This window comes from Anser anser (assembly GCF_964211835.1).
Source record: "Anser anser genome assembly, chromosome: 2".
In the NCBI taxonomy this organism is placed as follows: domain Eukaryota; kingdom Metazoa; phylum Chordata; class Aves; order Anseriformes; family Anatidae; genus Anser; species Anser anser.
The window spans coordinates 30,965,185-30,983,406 of record NC_139721.1 but is presented as its reverse complement, the minus strand read 5'-3'; the positions used below and the strand labels follow the sequence as shown (position 1 = coordinate 30,983,406).

Below are 18,222 nucleotides of genomic sequence, written 5' to 3'. Positions count from 1 at the left end.
GTGCCTCACCACCCTCTGAGTGAGAATTTCCTCCTAATCTAAATCTTCCCTCTTTTAGTTTAAAACCATTACCCTTCATCCTGTCATTATCTGATTGAGCAAAGAGTTGCTCTCCATCTTTTTTATAAGTCCCCTTTAAGTACTGAAAGGTTGCAGTGAGGTCACTCCGGATCCTTCTCTTCTGTAGGCTAAACAGCCCCAGCTCTCTCAGCCTTTCGTCTTAGGAGAGGTGCTCCAGCCCCTTGATCATCTTTGTGGCCCTCCTCTGGACTCGCTTTAACAGGTCCACATCCTTCTTGTGCTGGGGGCTCCAGACCTGGATGCAGTACTCCAGGTGAGGCCTCACAAGGGCAGAGCAGAGGGGGACAATCACCTCCCTCGACATGCTGGCCACTCTGGTGATGCAGCCCAGGATGCAGTTGGCCTTCTGGGTTGCAAGCATGCAATGCTGGCTCATGTTGAACTTTTTGTTCACCAGAACCCCCAAGTCCTTCTCCGCAGGGCTGCTCTCAATGATTTCTTCTCCCAGTCTGTACTCACATCTGGGATTGCCCTGGCCCAGGTGCATCACCTTGCACTTTGACTTGTTGAACCTCATTAGGTTCATGTGGGCCCACTACTCAAGCTTGCCCATATACCTTTCTGCAATCTGCAGATTGCTGAGGGTGCACTCGATCCCACTGTCCATGTCATTGATAAAGATATTAAATAGTACCAGTCCCAGGACAGTACCCCTGAGGTACACCACTCATCACCAACCTCCACTTGGACATAGAGCCACTGATTACCACTCTCTGGGTGCGACCTTTAAGCCAACTCCTTATTCAATGAATGGTCCGCCCTTTAAATCCATCTCTCCAATTTGGAGATCGGGATGTTGTACGGGACCATGTCAAAGGCCTTGCAGAAATCCAGGTAGATGGCATTGGTCTGTCTTCTTTTGTCAACTGATGCAGTCACTCCATTGTAGAAAACCACCAGATTGGTCAGGCATGATTTGCCCTTGGTGAAGCCATGCTGACTGTCTCAGATCACCTCTTTGCCTTGCATGTGCCTTGGCATTGCTTCCAGGAGGATCTTTTCCGTGATCTTGCCAGGCACAGAGGTGAGCCTCACTGGTCTGTAGTTCCCCAGGTCCTCCTTCCTACCGTTTTTGAAAATGGGGGTGATGTTTCCCTTTTTCCAGTTGCTGGGGACTTTGCCTGCCTGCCAGGACTTTTCCAATATGATGGAGAGAGGCTTGGCAACTACATCAGCCAGTTCCCTCAGGACCCTGGGACGAATGTCATCAGGTCCCACAGACTTGTACCTGTTTAGTCTCAAACCTGCTCTTCACTTACAGTGGGTGGGACTTTAGTCCCCCAGCCTCCATCTACGGGTTCAGGGAAGTTAAAGACTTGGGAAGCCTGACTGTCAGTGAAGACTGAGGCAAAGAAGTTGTTGAGTACCTTGGTCTTCTCCATGTCTGTCATTACCAGTTCACCCTTCGCATCTACCAGAGGGGATACGCTCTTCTTGTCCTTTCTTTCCAGAGCTTGGGGAGGATGGGTTCTTGTCCTTGTGACCCTGAGCTCCAAGTTCTCATCAGACAGGAAAGGATTTCCCTCCTTCACTGACAAGATTCCTCTAAATAAAGGATTAAAGAACAGAGAATTGCACTGAGAAGAAAAAGGCGTAAACAAAAACGGATTTCAGTACTTCAGTGCAACTTCATTCACTAGAGTTGTTTATAGTTTTTAGCTTATTTAACAAAAACCAAAAGCAGATTCTTTCAGTCTTGGACATACCACAAGATAAGCATCTCTTGTGATAAATTACTGGGAGAAAGATGACAAGCTGTCAGCACTGGATAAAAATTGTGTTCCTATTCAAAAGTTACAGGAGTGAAGGGCACAACAATGAGTAGCAAAGACTTCCAGGAAAGAGAGAATCAAGACAAGAATCAGCAGGCATGAACAAAAAAATTAAATGTCAAAGACTAGACATCTGTCATGAGATACGTATTTCTCTCTCATCTTTTATTTCAGCCAAGACTTTCCTTTCTCAGACTACTCTGAGGTCTACATTTGGAATTGTAGTGATTAGAAGCACCTGACTATGCCAGTACTTTTATTCAGAAATGAGGAAAGAAAACAAAAATATGCCAAGAAATAAATTATATAATATCAATGTGTTTTTTATGACCTTCATTAGCCTAAACATGATATTGTAGTATATTAATCTTTTTCACTTTCTGTTCCCACTCTTCTTTCTAGCCATTTTTAAATTAGGGAATTTGATACACTCTTGCTTAAAACATAAACTTTTTTTTTCTGATTATTTTAACATATTCCTGTTAAATGTTTGCTGTATGTGAGATGCAAACTTCTAGATTTCATGTGAACAGTCTTAATTTCAACAGGGGGTTGTTTTTTTGATCTTATTCTGTTACTGACTCTGAACCATTTGGAAATAATCTTTGTAGGAGGGAAGACAGGAAAAGAAAAGAGGAAGAGAAGGTGAGGATGCATATCTCTACACTAGTCAAGTAAATCTGATTTCCAAATAAATGCTGGAATAAAAATTCCAAATACCTGTAAGCACTCGAAAGAGTAAAATGAGATGAACTGCAGTCTACAAGTCATGTCAAGCCAATATTATTTCCTTCTTTGATAGGATAATAGGTCTTTTGGACAGATGGGAAGAAGCAAATTTCATCTGCCTTGGCATTATTAGGGTTTTTGTTATGTTTCTTATGACGTTCATTTAGTAAATAGGCTAGAGAAATGGTAATGTACAGCTAGCTGGGTGCAAGACTTTGAATTCAGATTTCAAAAGACCTTGCCACGGAGCTTACTCTCAAAAAAAAAAAAAAAAAAAAAGGTATTGGGGAGCCCTGCAAGGGTCTTTTCTGGGTTTGATACTAATATGTATTTTTTTTCAATAGCCTAGATGCTAGAGAGTATTTGATGGAGTTCTCAGATGTGGAGGAATCATGGAGTTGTCAGAACTGGAAGGTGTATAGGTGTATAAAGCATGCTGGAGGACAGGATAAATACTGAAAATGATCTTGATGAGCTAAGGTAGTTTGGGGCACAGGAACAGAGGAATAAGCATTTCAATAGGAAGATGTGCAAGATCTGCTGCTAGTAGGAGTAAGACAATGCAAAAGCAAAATACAAATGTGTGGATGTGCTTCTAAAGCAGACAATGAATGAACATTACCTTTTTCTGTACCATCTCTTTCTGTGGTTTTGCCCTTGCAGTATGTGTGTATATTTTTTTATTTCCTGTATATTCTTTGTCTATTGGATCTGCCTGTGTGCCTTGCCCAGCCTCATTCTGTACTTCGTGCTTCAAAATTTTTTTTGCTTCTCATTCATTTCCTGCTGTATGCTTTGTGAGTTCAGATTATTGAGGACCCATGACTTTGTCAAGCTAAACTGTTTTTAAGTTTTCTTATTCTTCCTTTTGGATGGTGCAATTGCTTTATTTTTTTTTTCTTTAAAGTGTGCTACTTTTTTTTTGCCAATAAAATAGCTTCCTTTCCTTGAATCTGGTATCTTCTGTCTTCATTTCAACTGTTTTTGTTCTTCCCCCCCCCCCGCTTTTTTTTCCCCTAGAAATATTAAACTATCAAGTAATAATTCTGCTACTTGACTTGCCTTTGCATGCACAGCTGGGTCTCCTAGAAGCATTATAGAACATTGGTGGTCTCCCTCTCTAGCTGATTTCTTCATCTTTCCTTTCAAAGCTGGCCTTCCCAAATCATTAGTAGAATTTGCTTTCCTTTCCCAACTCTAGGAGAGAGATTTTCAGACAACTATATGGGTCACTTTTCTGACAGGGTGCTGTCTATTCTCACCTTTACCTGAGCATTTCCAGCTGAGCACCTTCTACTATCCCTGTGGAGCCAAGATGCAGAGCCTGTGGTCCTCTGGCACAGAGCAGCAGCATGTCTCCTCCTCCACCCCAGCTGTCTTCTCAACAGGCTTACTCTGTGCACATCCAACCTGTGTGAATTATCCCATCCATTCTCAGTTATGCTAACTGGCATAGATAATCACACTTAATATTTAACTTGTTCAGGCTCTTCTATTCAGTTTCCCACATTTCTTTCACTGGTACAGATGTCTAAAGTGTTCTGTAAATGGACTGTCTGTTTTTGTTTTCTTACTATCCTGTATGACTTATTTTAAGGAATAATCATTGTCAAATTTCTCACTTCTCCCTATGTCTCCCTTTGCTCCATTTCTGCCCAGGCTCACATAGTTATAATAAGTTTGGGTTCATGTCATGGGTACTAGGTAATCTTACTCTTTCTCACTGAGAATAGCCTTTGTTGTATAGTCTGGGGGGGGGCGGGGGGGAGGGGGGAAGGCAGATATAATTGGCAGGTCATCAGGAAAGGTATTTCCCATGAAGAGAGGAAATATTAGTTGTAAGGCACTGATGAAGCACAGATGTGGAAGAAGGGTACAGGAAAATTAAAAGCTAACAAGAATCAATGCAGATACTTGGTATTAAAGGGGACAGTGATCCTGTGGTGCAAAAGGAAGCTAAGAGGCTGATCTCTTTTGCCTAACAAAATACAGATGAAAGGGATTGTTATTCGTAGGTAAATCTAGCGGCTGAACACAATGGTAAAGAGCTAAATAAGCTAAAGGATGATGGATGCTGGAGCAAATGCATGTAAATAGGTTACAGGCTAGACGCTGGAAGATGGCTGCTGACCAAGGGAGAAAACAAGTCGCTGGAGCAGCTTCCACTAGAAGAAGGGTTTAGGCGATGTTGTGGCTGAGATGAAAAAAAAGATACAGAAAAAATGTAACAATATGAAAATACTCTGGCTAGGAGGTTGCAGAAAACATGGTAAAATGGCCCAACAGTACACTACCTCTCAGTCCTGTGCTTTAGAAAAGATTTAACACATTAAATTCTGTCTCACAGGCTCACTTTATTTTTCTTTTTTGACATAAACATTCTTATATCCCCTATATAATTAACAGCAGGGACTGATTTAACAAAACCGCACAAATGTACCTGGCATGGTTCTTTGATGCTGTGAGATAAAAAGAGTAGTTTTCAGAAGAGAGAAAGGAGTGGCTCTTGGTTTTAAGGATTACCTAAAGGGCTAAGTGGTAACTACTTATTATGTTTGGTTTATTCTTTGTCTCCAAGGATTGATTACTCATTTTTAAAAAAAATCAATGGTTGCCTAGCAACAGGCAATTATACTATAATTTGATTTCTTGTGTACAGATAAAATATTGTCTTGGCACATAGTGATTTCAGTGAGTCTAAAGTTATGATTGTATCAGAGTTTTGAGATTTTTAAGCAAGACATGTACATTATTTTTGGCATTTCTATAAGCCTCTTGCATAGTTAATGTGTAGAAGAATTACATTCAAGGGTAGAATAAGGAGACACATTTTGTTTGGTTGATTTAGCTTGGTTTTTATCCTATAATACATTAAAAAATATTTATTTTTTTTCCAAGTAAAAATAAAATATATATATAAAAATAAAAATAAAATCTGTGCAGGTGTTCTCTGCTGTGAACCCCAGCTGTCTGAGCATCACTGACACTGGCAGAATCAGTTGTCTGCTACTTATTTATTTCAGTTCATTTGAACAGGAGAGTAAACTCCTGGTGGATGTGAATTTGCTGATTGTGAGTTCCCTCAAAATAATGAAATAAGACATTGGAAAGACAAGTCACAAGAACTGTAATGAAACTGTATTGTTCTTATTTACAAAGATTTGTTTGGGCTTCTGCAGATTCATGTCATTGTAAATTGGATCCTTTCCAAAGGATAATTGCTTTTCTGAAAATTAAAGTGAAAGTAAAATACATAACAAAGGAAGGAGAAGATATATTGCTTCTGTATCATCCTTAATTTATGAGGCGCATGAATTTGAAAAAGATGTTTATTATATGCTGTCAGATTTCTCTAGTACAGAAGTTTCAGACCAGAATTATTTTTGTACTGGATCTGGTCTGTGTGTGCATTTGTGATTCATGGGGGAGGTGTGTGAGGTCTCCACTGTTTCTCCAGGAACATCATTATTACTTATTTTGGTTGCAGTTTCTGAGGGAGCAGCTGTCATATTTGCTCCATTTGCAGGCGTGAAGGTGAAGTGCAGCACCTGGCTGTGCTGGAAGCATTTCTGCTTCACTGGAGGCCAGCGGAGGCTGGGAAAAGTGCAGGGAACTCTCTTCTGAGGGATGCTTATGTGTAAAATCATCCAGCTTGCTTATGGCAGTCTTGTGGGTGATTCTTTTTACTTTTCAGCTGGAATACCTATTACCACTATATAGACAAAACCCAAGCATTTACATGATATAAAAATTGCTTGTTTTAGTTTATTAATGAACAACAGGAGTAGTGAATGGCATTTTAAGTGCTACAGGACACTATTGTTATGCAATCACTTTCCATTGACTTCTCACGTATGGTCTGTAAGAATGTAGTGATGAATGTGACATCACATGGTAGAATTCTGAGCTTAAAAAAATACTGTTTATTTTGATATGCCATTTTAGTTAATACCTTATGTGAATACCATATCAAAGTCTTCATATGAAAATGAAGCAGCAAGATATTTTCTCACCAGTGAAACACAGCATGGGAGCACCTTGTAAGGTTTTAAGTCTAGATGGTGCTTATTTTTTTTCACCTCTTCCATGTTTCACTTGGCTTTTTCTTCTGTTTAATGAAGAATCATGGGATCATGATGGACCATCAAATAATCATGAGGACTTAGCAAGGTGATGTCATCTTCATATTTTATGCATCTATGGAGAGCTGAATGGAAATCTGAAGGAAGCACAGGGAAAGGGGTATTATTTCTGTAGGTGGCATCACCTATTATCTTACAGGAGGTACTGTAAAAATATTTGAAACAGCTCAGAAAGGAACCATAAGAAAGAATTTCAAATATTGTCTTCAGAAGAGCTCAGTGGGTTTGGTTTCTCCTGGAGGAAGTTTTTGTTTGGCTGGTTGCCAAGAGCTGAGGCAGAGCAGTGGCAAGAAGAGCATCTTCCATCGGCAGGCATGGTGCCGCGGCCAGCAAGGTGGGCATCACACAGCCAGAGCTGGGGAAGGAGAGAGGGGAGTCCTCCCAAAACCTCGCTGAGATCATCATGGGAAAATGGGGAATTGTGCTGATGAGGGTTAGAAATTAGAGAGTGACGTCCTTTTAATGTGCTTTACATAAAAGTTTCTCTGAATGGCATCCACATTTTAGGTCCAGGTTATACATCAATGTGTGACTAGTGGAGCCTGTTAATAAGGAAAACGTTTCCTGGGGTTAATTATCCACGAGGGGGAGCTAGAACTGTCTTGAAATGTCAGCAAGAAAGCCTGCCAAACAATACAGCCTAAACTCATCCTTGAAACGCTTGTAGTATTTTTCCGTGCAAGCCAGCTGCTGCAGGGAAACACTTCGGAACAGCCGGGGAACTGCTCTAATCCGGTGAAACTGCAGTCAGAAAGCAAATTCTTTTTTTTTTTTTTTTCCTATATACCTGATAGGTGCTACAGCAAGGAAGTATTATTATTAGCAGTGCCAAGAAATTCTGCTATGGCATTGCAAAGACACAACCGTCTCACTGTCTTGTTTGGATAACTAGCCAAAAAAAAAAAAAAAAAGAAAAAAGCAGTTCCTTATCTGCATTTATTGTGGTGCATATCTGAAGCAACAGAGGCAGGAGGCAAACCAGGGTAGGGGGATGGGAATGACTGGAAATAAAATATGCAGCACCTCGCTGTGCAGTAAAAGGTAAGAATACTTTTTGAATCTGTAAAGCTAAGCTGACTACTGACTTAAACACAAAAAAAACAGCAAAGACATTAACTAGGACCTTCTTCTAGGAATATGTGTGCTCAGCGGAAAAAAAAAAAAAAAAGAACAGATTTATAAAGCGTGTTAGTGGCTGATAGTGGATTTCTGAATGACTTGGGGTTTTGAAATCAACAGCAATAAAAAAGACTAAATTAACTGGTCTGAAAGAAAAACCAGGGATACAACAAAATGCTACTGCTAAAATGGGGCAACCTCTACTTCCTCTGGCAAGTCAGTGTCCCTAAAGAAGGTCAGCTAGTAGTGCTGGTTGAACAGATGAAGCTCAAGCTGAATACTATACCGGGAATGTGAACCTAGCTGAATAAAGTTACAGCTTCTCCAGGGAGATTTCTGAGCCAGAGAGGTGTCCGACATCAAATGCAGAGGTTTGCACACATGAAGACCTATAGGTACATAAGAAGAATGAGAAATTACTGAAAACTTTTAAATGGGCAAAGTATAGAAATACTCTTATTTTCAAATCAGCAAAATTAAGCAACAGGCGTCTCATTTTTGCTCTGAAAACTGTTGGTTATTGTGTCATCAGAACATCAGAGAAATATTTTACAAACCAACAACCACTCTGCTTTGGGCATGAGGTGGAAGGGGATTTCAGGATTTGACGTGTGTGCATGTGTGAAAGAGCAGTACCCCATTTACAGTTCACTCAGAAGGCACAACACCTAAATCAAATTGCTGTGCTCAATGACTGGCCGCTGTCTGCTCAGCACAGTGTGCAAAGCAGGCTGCCTTGCCATGAGGCTCCGCAGCAGTTTTGCCTTGTGTGTGATGTTAGTCTTGGTCTGAGCTTGGTGCCTGATACACCCAATGGGCAGCATGAAGAAGGAGCAAAGGCTGGGTGAAAGGATGAATGGGAATAAAATCCTTAAGACGGGATATGTTCTTTACTGCAAATTCTTATTTTCTTATTTATTTGGAGGAGGGCTGGGTGTACGGGTATACAAACACTTGCTGTATCATGCCCTGTGGTAGAATTGTTGCAGGGCTTCCTTTGTGCTTAGAACAACACTGTGTTGGGGAGGAGGGTGCGACAAGCAGCATCTCATTTGTTTGACTCCTGAAAATTTCACTTGACACACATAAAACAGAGCTCTGCATAACTAAGGATTAAATTTGTTAACTTTGGTATTGCCAAGATTGAAGAGCTTTTGGTCAAAGGCTTCTCTTAATATGTGTTACTGCAGGTTGCTCCACCACTTTGCCCTTTGGTCTGCGAAAAGCAGCCAAATACTGAAACATGATACTCTTGAGGATTATGCAAACAAAGGGAATATTTGCATATAGAGAATAACATTGACATTTGTATGTAAACAGTGCCACTTTAAATCACACTGAACAAAGTTGTAATTCAGGCTGCTTTGTTAGGTTTACATGCTGTATAAATTATGACAGATTCTTATGAAGTGGATCGACAGCTCAGAAACAAAGCGAGGCATGGCTAAAACACAATCGAAGTCTAATATTAACAGGTAGTGCAGACAACTGGAACATTATATAGCACTCAAATGCATTTAAAATATCTATCCAATTATTAGCACCCAACAATTTGAAACTCTATTGAGATTTTTCTTCAGTCAGCTTGTTTTATCAAAAACATCCTCTAAGAGCCAGTATATTGCAATTATCCTCTTTTCTGATGCTAGCAATCATATGACAGAGTAGTTGTGTGGGTGGAAATATATTTGAGAAAGCATCTTAGCAACCGTCTTAATTGTTAAGTAAAAATAACTTTCTGTCTGGCAATGGAGAAATTTTTGCCAAATATCAAGATGTTTTTTTCCAGAGATTATTTGTGTATAAATATTGTGAAATCATAAAGCAAATTCATTTTCAATGATAAATATCTCTTCTTATTTGTTCTTTTATTAAAAATGCCAAAAAAATAAATGCAATATATTCAGCATGTGTCTTTAAAAAGAGAAGGGAAAAAAACATAGGAGCCCAAGAGGCAGACAATATAACAGTATAGTTATTGGCTACTTCTTTTTTGTTTTAAGTGGCAAAGGGAAACCAGAGGCTGTACTGATCTTTCTGAAAGAATAGATCCACAGAGAAAGAATGTATTCGTACGCCAGGCAGGGAGATATCAGCAGTTAAGAGTAGTGAAGGAGGGTGTTTAACTTATATTACCCCAGTGACTAAAATGCAGCCTCATTACTGGTGTCTCTGAGGCTAAAGGTGCGCTTTCCCAGAACATCTCATTTACAGATGCTATAAATTACTCTTCTGCAATTAGTTTATGCACTTGACCTATGTTAAAGTAGAAAGTCTTATCCAGTAAGTTTCAAAGTATTCTTTTAGTTTAAAAGATTTATTTTTCTTTCAGTATTTCTTTTTCTCACTATGCATATAATCCCCCCAAATATATTCTACTTATTATTGTATTGCATAGATCTCCATATCTGCTCTGTATTGCAAGGCTGCTGTTTGTCACTGTATTGCATTTCAAAAATTTTAGGTAGACTTTTTGTCTACTTATGTGGGAAGCTTTTCTGATTCCCAACACATATCTGAATATCAACAGTAGTTACTGATAATCAATATTTACATGATATATATAGGTGTAATCACAGTATGGACAATGGTACTATGGCAGCTCACTAAGTAAATGAAATGATTGTAATGTGTGACAGGTGATTAATCTATGAAATTTGGGAGTTCTAAATTCAGTGCAGTACATATTTATATCAAGAGAAAGAAAGTACACGTCATATAAAATAGGCATCCTGATGTTATATCATAAGAGAGAAAACTTCCAAAGTAGGACCTATCTGTTAGCAGCTTGTCTTGCTTCCTTGGTTTTCCTTACCAAGGATTGTGTGACTGCAGATTTTCTCTTTTGCTTGTTAAAACTTCTCTTATAGAGCCAGCCAAAACACTATGATTGTGAAAGTTATTATTAAGAATGAATTAATGAGCCTGTAGCCTGATTTGTGTTGTGTAGGACTCTCATTCAAAGGAATTCAAATGAAATTCATGTAACAGTGAAGGCGAAAGGAGAACTTTACTACATAAGAAGTTGTGAAATCACAATAAAATTGCTGAATTGATATAAAAATGAAATTGCAATGCCTAAATTTCCAGCACGGTGGATAGTAAGCACAACACCAAGCAGGAAGGTAATCTAGCTTTCCCACACTGAGTTTGAAATCCAGATAAACATTGCATTCCGATGTTAAAAAGCATAGAGTTAAAAATAACTCCAGTTAAGCAATTTAAGTTAAGAGTGCTGTGGTACGCATCCCGCTGATTTCTGTATAGCAGCCCACAAGTCCCATGCCTGGTAACCGGGAGGTCACTGCAGCCCATGTGCTGGGAGCTGGGGCTGGTGCAAGTGGGACACACTGCCCTTTGCCTGAGGCCAAGTCCCGGAATGGGGGGGTGCTCCCCGCCTACCCCATGCTGTGATGGAGGAGGTGCTGCTGCCAGAGCCAGGGCACTGCCAGCCAGTGTCATAGCCAGGAAAAACGCTGGGCAGAAATCGAAGAGGAGTCAGAGGCTGAGAGTGGCATCTGAGTGCTGTGAAGTGCTAACGTCCTGATGGTTAGCTAAGGGCAATATAGCATCCCCAAACAATGGCAATCAGCAAGCAATTCCTTCAGAGACTTTGCCATGCATTGTGCTCTTTAAAGTCCTCACATGTAGCCAATATAAAGGTAGCATTTTAGCTTTCAAAGGTTGGTCTATAGTGAAAGCATAGTTCCCAACTTCGTTATCACCAGTCATGTAGCAGAAATGAAATCGAGTTTGTAGAATGAAAAAATTCTAAGGATCATCTCCATGGTTTTGTAAGGCTAACAGGACACTTCAAATTTCCAAGGGATATTTTAAGTCTTTTTCTTCATGTGTGTAGGCTCCTCAGAATAAGTTATGAGTTGCTCTTGAATTTGCACATCTTCCAATACAAAGAGATATTGTGGAATCAAAGTTTATAATCACTACCAAATATCAAGTACAAAATGTCTGAGGTTTCCTCGTTGGTGCTGCATGTAAGTAGTGTTGGGCAAGCATTGATTCACTGCTTATCTGTATCATGGATCTACAGTTCATCGTGATTTGTACGGTACACCTGTGATCACAGCAGATCAAATGGGTGTGAAGGATGGAAATGTGATTGCCTGCCCCAGCTCTGCCAAGGCTCACTGACCAGGCTGGTGGTTGTTCAGAAGGTTCCAGAGCATCATCTAACCAGATGATCTAACCAGGTATCTGCTAAATTTACAGAACCAGACCTACTAAAGTTAGACAGTCTCTCTAATCATGGAATCACAAAATGGTTGAGGTTGGAATGGACCTCAGGAGGCTATGTGGTCCAATCCCACTGCTCAAGATGAGACACCTGGAACTGCTTGCCCAGGACCATGTCCAGATGACACTAGACGTAATGACCTTCAGTTAAGAAGCACAAATCTGATGGAGTGTCAGCTGTAGAAGTCTTAATCCAAATCAGGACAAGCACATACATGAAAAAATATTTATTCTTACGCTTAAATTGATACGATTTGACTGCCAATATAATTTCTACTATAATATATCGGCATCTAGTGGAAGATTTTTGTAACTGCAATGTAAATTTTGAGCAAATTCATGTTATTGTACAGAGCTTTACAGCATAGCCACCAATGGTAAAGTATCCTATTGCTAGGATGTGTTTCTGTATGTAATCCTATGGCAATAAAGTCTTGCAATGACCATACTCACTAGAAGCTCTGTATTTCCTTAAAAATAAAGTTGTGTTTGCAAATATATTTCTTGGTGGTGCTTGGAGAAAGTGAATTCAATGCCTTTTAGCAATTAGAATTGTTGGAATGGTTAGTGCCATTAGAATGGTTTATTTCCAGTAGCCTGGAAAATAAGCATACTTGACAGGGAAAATATTACTCCTGTATGAAAATAGATGAACTACTAAATATTTATCTCAGTTTAGCTTCCAGGGAGGGAAACCTGCTAACAAAAGTTGTATTACAGTACAGAGACATTCAATTATATGAAATAAGTTCAAAATGTGAAGTAAAATTTCTTCTTCTTTATTTAATAGTAATGAGCAAGCCATGTATACGCATACATACAAAAAATCAGATCCTAACTCACATAACCTCAGAAAGTAAGGCTGAAAGGGACTGTCTTATCTGTACTTTGAAACCAATGAACTATGTTAAAAAACTACTCTTAATCTACAACAAAAAAGCCCCTCTATTTCTTTTGGAATAGGAACAAAAGAGTCTGGCTTTCTTGCAAGAATTATCACAGGGATGGTATGATCTACTAACAATCATTGTGCTAACAAACTTCAACACCTGCTAGTGGTGTTGATATAATCAGAAACTTTCAAAAACTGGTTTGAAAACACGACATAAAAGATGTGAAAACTGAATACAGGTAATCTGAAAATTTGAAATGAATAATTCAAGTAAATTTAAAATGAACAACAACAACAAAAAAGCACTGAATAGGAAAATGGTAAGGAAAACAAGCTTTTTCTAAAAGGAGATAAGTGAATGCAAGCTGTTCTGGAATGTATAAACAGTGACTCAATAGATTGCTGTAGTGGATTCAGAAATAAAAGAGGATGAATAGGCAAAAATTTGAAAGGATAATAAAAACTGAAGCCAAATATTCTTTGTTACTCTTGAATTCATTGATGTACACATTAATGAGTGTTATTGAAAAGCATGGTTTTAAAGAAATAACTCAATTGCCATTGCCTATAAAACTCTAAAGTATGTGTTCAGTGAATAACATCTCAGGTAACATGAAATTTGATAATTATTAATGAAAAAAATTGTAACCTAGCAAGCCATCTTTACTGATCCATATAGCAAAAGGAAGATTTCTGGTAAAGACATATAAAGCTGCTTCATTGTTTTGTTAGGAAATCTTTCTCTTTGTTTGGATGCCTACTGCAAATTAAGGAAAATATTTTAATAAAGTGAAAATAAATTATGGGCCAACTAAATCCCTGGCATAAGCTCGCTTGTGAGCTCTTGACTGTGGTGCTAATGCTTGCAGGCTGACATTACTTTTGAAGAATATTGAAGGTTAAGTGGATTCCTTCTTTTCATGCAAAGTTCAGCTTAGTTTTAATTATTGAGCTAAGACTAATGCCACCAAAATGTATATACATGCATTTATGCATTTGTACATTTTTTTTTTTTTAGTGTAGTTTATACTATGTTTCAAAGGAACATTTGTTTAACTGCAGTAAGAGAGCATGTAGTAACATGTCAGTATGACACATGACAGTTTATCTGGCAGCATGAGATTGATTTCACTCTACACTATTTTGTATCTGATGAATCATAGAATGTTATAGTAGGCCATGGGATAATTGTCTGATATGGGTATCTTAATTTTTATGTTTTCTAAAAATAGCTTCTTTTTAATTAAATTAACATTTAATTTCAGTTCATTAAATAGCTTCGTTTTAATTAAATGTTAAACAGCAGATTATTTTTCTATTTTTTTTGACCTCTTCTGAAAGATATTTGCATGTTATTTCAGAGTATTCATGACTCCTGAAGCAGTTTTTTTTTTTTTTAAATGAAGTAATAAATGTCAATTTATATAAAAAGATTGAAATGGAAAAGCTTAGTAGTACACACACAGCATTTGCAGTAATCATTTGTTCAAAACGTTCTGTGATGGTCTCAGAAAGGACTAGCCTACTTACTGAAAACTAATCGATTAAATCTGTGATCTTAATTGTATAATTTTGAGTAATGAAAATTAATAGACCGTTTAGAAGTTTAATAGCAACAAGTCTGCTTTTGCACAGTCTGCACAATTTGTTTTTCACAATTACTTTTTGTATTTCAGTCACATCAAGTGGATGAGGAATGATAGCTTCTTTCACTTTTCAGAGGAGCATATACACAACCGTGTGTTATTGATTTGGCATAACTTACAGCTCTTTTAAAACTTGGTAGAAAGCTACTGACTAGAAAAAAATGCATAAGTATGTAATTACATCTGTCAGACCAAAATTATGCTTCAGTGCTCTCTCTTTTCTGGTGCTTTTGTTAAGAAAGACAAAAGAAACTGCAGTTACCGGCATCCCTAGATATTGACTTCTCCCTACAACATGGAGGATATGTACATGTGTATATACACACACGCACATATAGTTTACCTTTCATCTCAGTTTCTGGCAGAAGCTAGGAAATGAAATGTAATCTCTTACAGCTTTGTGTTTGTCTTATCTGTTGTGAATTGGGGAAGATCCTGAGTCAATGTCCAAAGGTACTGTCACAGCCCTTGTTGTGCAGGCAGATAGGAAGCAATTGCACAGCGGGTTCCAGGCTGTTTACTCAAGAGCACATCAAGAACTTCACCTGAAGTTATGCCCTATGGGGCAAGCTTTTGCTCCTTGCTCACCTCCTGGAGGTGATGTCCTGCAGGCTGACCCCACCCGAGCATCTGGGAGCCTTCTAGCAGCAGTGGGAACTGATGCATGGATGCTGTGGGACCCTTCAGAGGGGTTGAGTGGGCAGAGGTGTCCATAGGGAGGAGGCGAGGCATTGGCCTCCCATGCAAGGCTGGAAAGCTCACCTCTGATACCACAATCCAGACAACAGGAATCAGCACTTTCGGGTGGTGAAGAAGGTTGTTTCCACTTTTCTCCAAATCTTTGCGCAATTCCATGTTCATCACCTTCTTTTTCTGTGTTTTTATTTTTTTTCTGATTATCCCAGCTGCTTCACTTTTTGAATCCATGATGTTTGTGAAGTCAAAATAACATGTGAAATAAAATGTTTGCTTATTCTAGAATACGTTCACAGTGATGAAAGGTTTGGTGTTTTTTGTTTGTTCGTTTGTTTGTTTCTTCTTGTTTGTTTGTTTTCCAGATGTTCATTATAGAAATGGGCTCTTGCACTAGATAACCACATAGTTGCATTGGTTTCAGTCTTTAGAACTAGAGAAAAACAGATTTTTTTTCTTCTCTGCAGGAGCACTGGAACTAAACTACGTCCTCCAAAATTGCAAATGGCAAAAGATGATAGTTGTCATAGGCGTAAACATTTACATGACACGTACTTAAAAGCTCTTTAGCCCTTGGGGGATATCAGGAAAGAAGTAATTTAGAAATTTTTGGAAGTGTTTTTGAGTATTTGATAAATATGAGCAGAATAATACCTCTTGTTTTATCAAAGCATCACAATGGGAATTGTCTAAAAAAGCAACCTACCTGTACTCCAAAAAAGTTAGAAGGGGAAAAATAAGGCCCTTTCCTATTATGATGGGGATTCTCCTGTGTCCTGAATAGGACAGAAAGCACATATGTTCCCCCTCTGAACCATTAAAACCACGTTAAAATTCCCAGCTTTGTCTAGATTACTGCTTTGTAAACCCCTATATTCCCTGGTTTTAATACGTCTGCCAGGAGCATACCTCATTTAGCACACTTTTCTCTCAGTACAGTTAAAAATGAGCCTTGGGTCAGGAGAGTGTTAGCAGCACAGGTTGGTCGAACTGAAGAAGGCAAAACCTGAGGTATCGTGTCCATGGGTTGTTCCCATTCTTGTGTTTTGGCTGTGTAGAACCAACTCCCACTGTCAGTACTATTTAGCCAAAGAGCTATCTTTCTGAAGCAGTGCAAGATACCATCCCGTGTTCTACAACAGCTGTCTTGCTCAGCTGAGCTTCCACTACTCTTTCTGGATTACAAGGTAAGAGCTAGCACTGCTGCACACCACAGAGGAAGATAAGAACAGAGTTTTTGCATATTTATTTCAACAATGTTGATTGCATATGGCTTTAATAGGCACCAGGTAGTCTTAATATTCTCATACTAATTCTGGCTCTTGTGAAAGAGAAGGTGCTTTAAAAACTGAATATATGGAGGTTATAAAGTCATGCTGGCAGCAGAGCCATTTCAGGAATTATAACTACTGTTTGTGAATATGTTGCTTTTTATACCTTCCTGCAGCAAATGTACTGATTGTTCCTGGAGCCCTCATGGGAAAAGAAGTGCTGAGTGACTTGTGATTTACCTCAAGTCTGCAGAAAAGCTTTTTTTTCTTTTTTTTTTTTTGGTGCCATAAAAGTAAACTTTAACCAGAGATGTTTCAGAAGTTTTTTCCTATCCAGTACTTCCCTGACCTTGCTGCAGGTACTGTTTTTCCTTGGGTGTCTGCCAGAAACCAGGAGCAATAATTTTGCAGAACATGCCCTACTAAAACCCTGCAGCTATCTGAGGAATGTACAAGTTCACTGTGTTACTTGACCACATAATCACGCCTCACCTGCGTTACCAGGTTGCTGGTGCCCTGGCTTGGCAAAGGGTGGTGGTTTTTTATTTTGTTGTTGTTGGGTTTTGTTTTGCTTTGTTTTGTTTTGTTTTTCCCAGAGCTACCTCCTTGCTGGGTTGCTGCCCCTGGGATCTGGCTGTGTTTGAGCAATAACAGCCCCGTAGAGTGACTGGGGGTTGCGGAGGCGAGAGGGCTGGCAAACTGTAATTTCCTAAGTGGAGATGGGTTTGCTATCATGTGATAAATCTTTTTCTCATATCTGCTGCCCAAAGAGTTGGTGATTTTGAGAAATGATTAATTTCTATCAATCCCTTAAGCCCTACTGGAAAAAACAGACGAGCAGGATAGAAAACATAACCTGACACGTTTTCTGGCATATGTGGGTCCATGATTCAGCATTTCATAAACAGATAATGATTTAAGTCTGTTTTTCTTTTTTTTTTGTTTTTTCTTTTTTCTTTGTGTTTTGTATTGTTTTCCTTTGAAAACAAAGCCAGTGTTTGACTAACAAAGTGTTAACCTGTCTTTTTTTCTGCTGACATTTGGCCTGAACAGGCCAAGAAATTTGCATAAGCATTATTATTATTGACACCCCTAGAGACTTTTATGATATTGTCAAGAAGAAAAGACAACCAAGAAACACACAGCCAAATATGATAAAAAGATGTCTGCATATGATGTCTAATAAATTTGTCAGCAATTAATTTCTTATTAAAAGACACAATAAATAGAGGAATACCCTTAAGATACGCTACTGGAATTCCTGTGGGTATTTGAATCTCTTGAACGCTGTTCTGGGAATAGAATTTACATTAAAATGCATGTATCTTTGTGCTAGTAATTCAATCTGAAAAGCAACCCGTTGGTATTTTTTTCCTCTGTTTGCACATGCCCTTGAAGCATTTTTGGTGGCAGTACCGGTAAGACGGTCACCCCACCAGTACCTGATTCTTGTTGGGGAGATTATGATGGGGGAGTGGGGTTTGTGGTGCTTTAGTGACAGTTTTGGAGCCAGATACTCTAGCATCTCCCAGCTTAGGGAGCAATTCCTGCCACTCACATGGTCCCTGTGATTAAGTGCCTCTTGCTCCTTTTAGGAAACCATTTGCTGTCCTGCAGTGTTCT

General features: G+C 38.9%; 1 protein-coding gene across 10 annotated transcripts in view; it reads left to right on the top strand.

Moving 5' to 3' along the window:
• Positions 1–18,222, top strand: part of LOC310894294 (uncharacterized protein) — an 87,496-nt gene that overhangs the window by 19,411 nt on the left and 49,863 nt on the right. For 3 of the 10 annotated variants that reach the window (XR_014579743.1, XR_014579745.1, XR_014579746.1), the window contains exon 1: positions 8,226–16,515. The exons of the other annotated variants lie outside the window; for them this stretch is intronic. The gene's annotated coding sequence lies outside the window, so the exon portion shown is untranslated. Of the gene's footprint in view, positions 1–8,225; positions 16,516–18,222 lie in introns of those variants that run through there. 10 annotated transcript variants of the gene reach the window in all.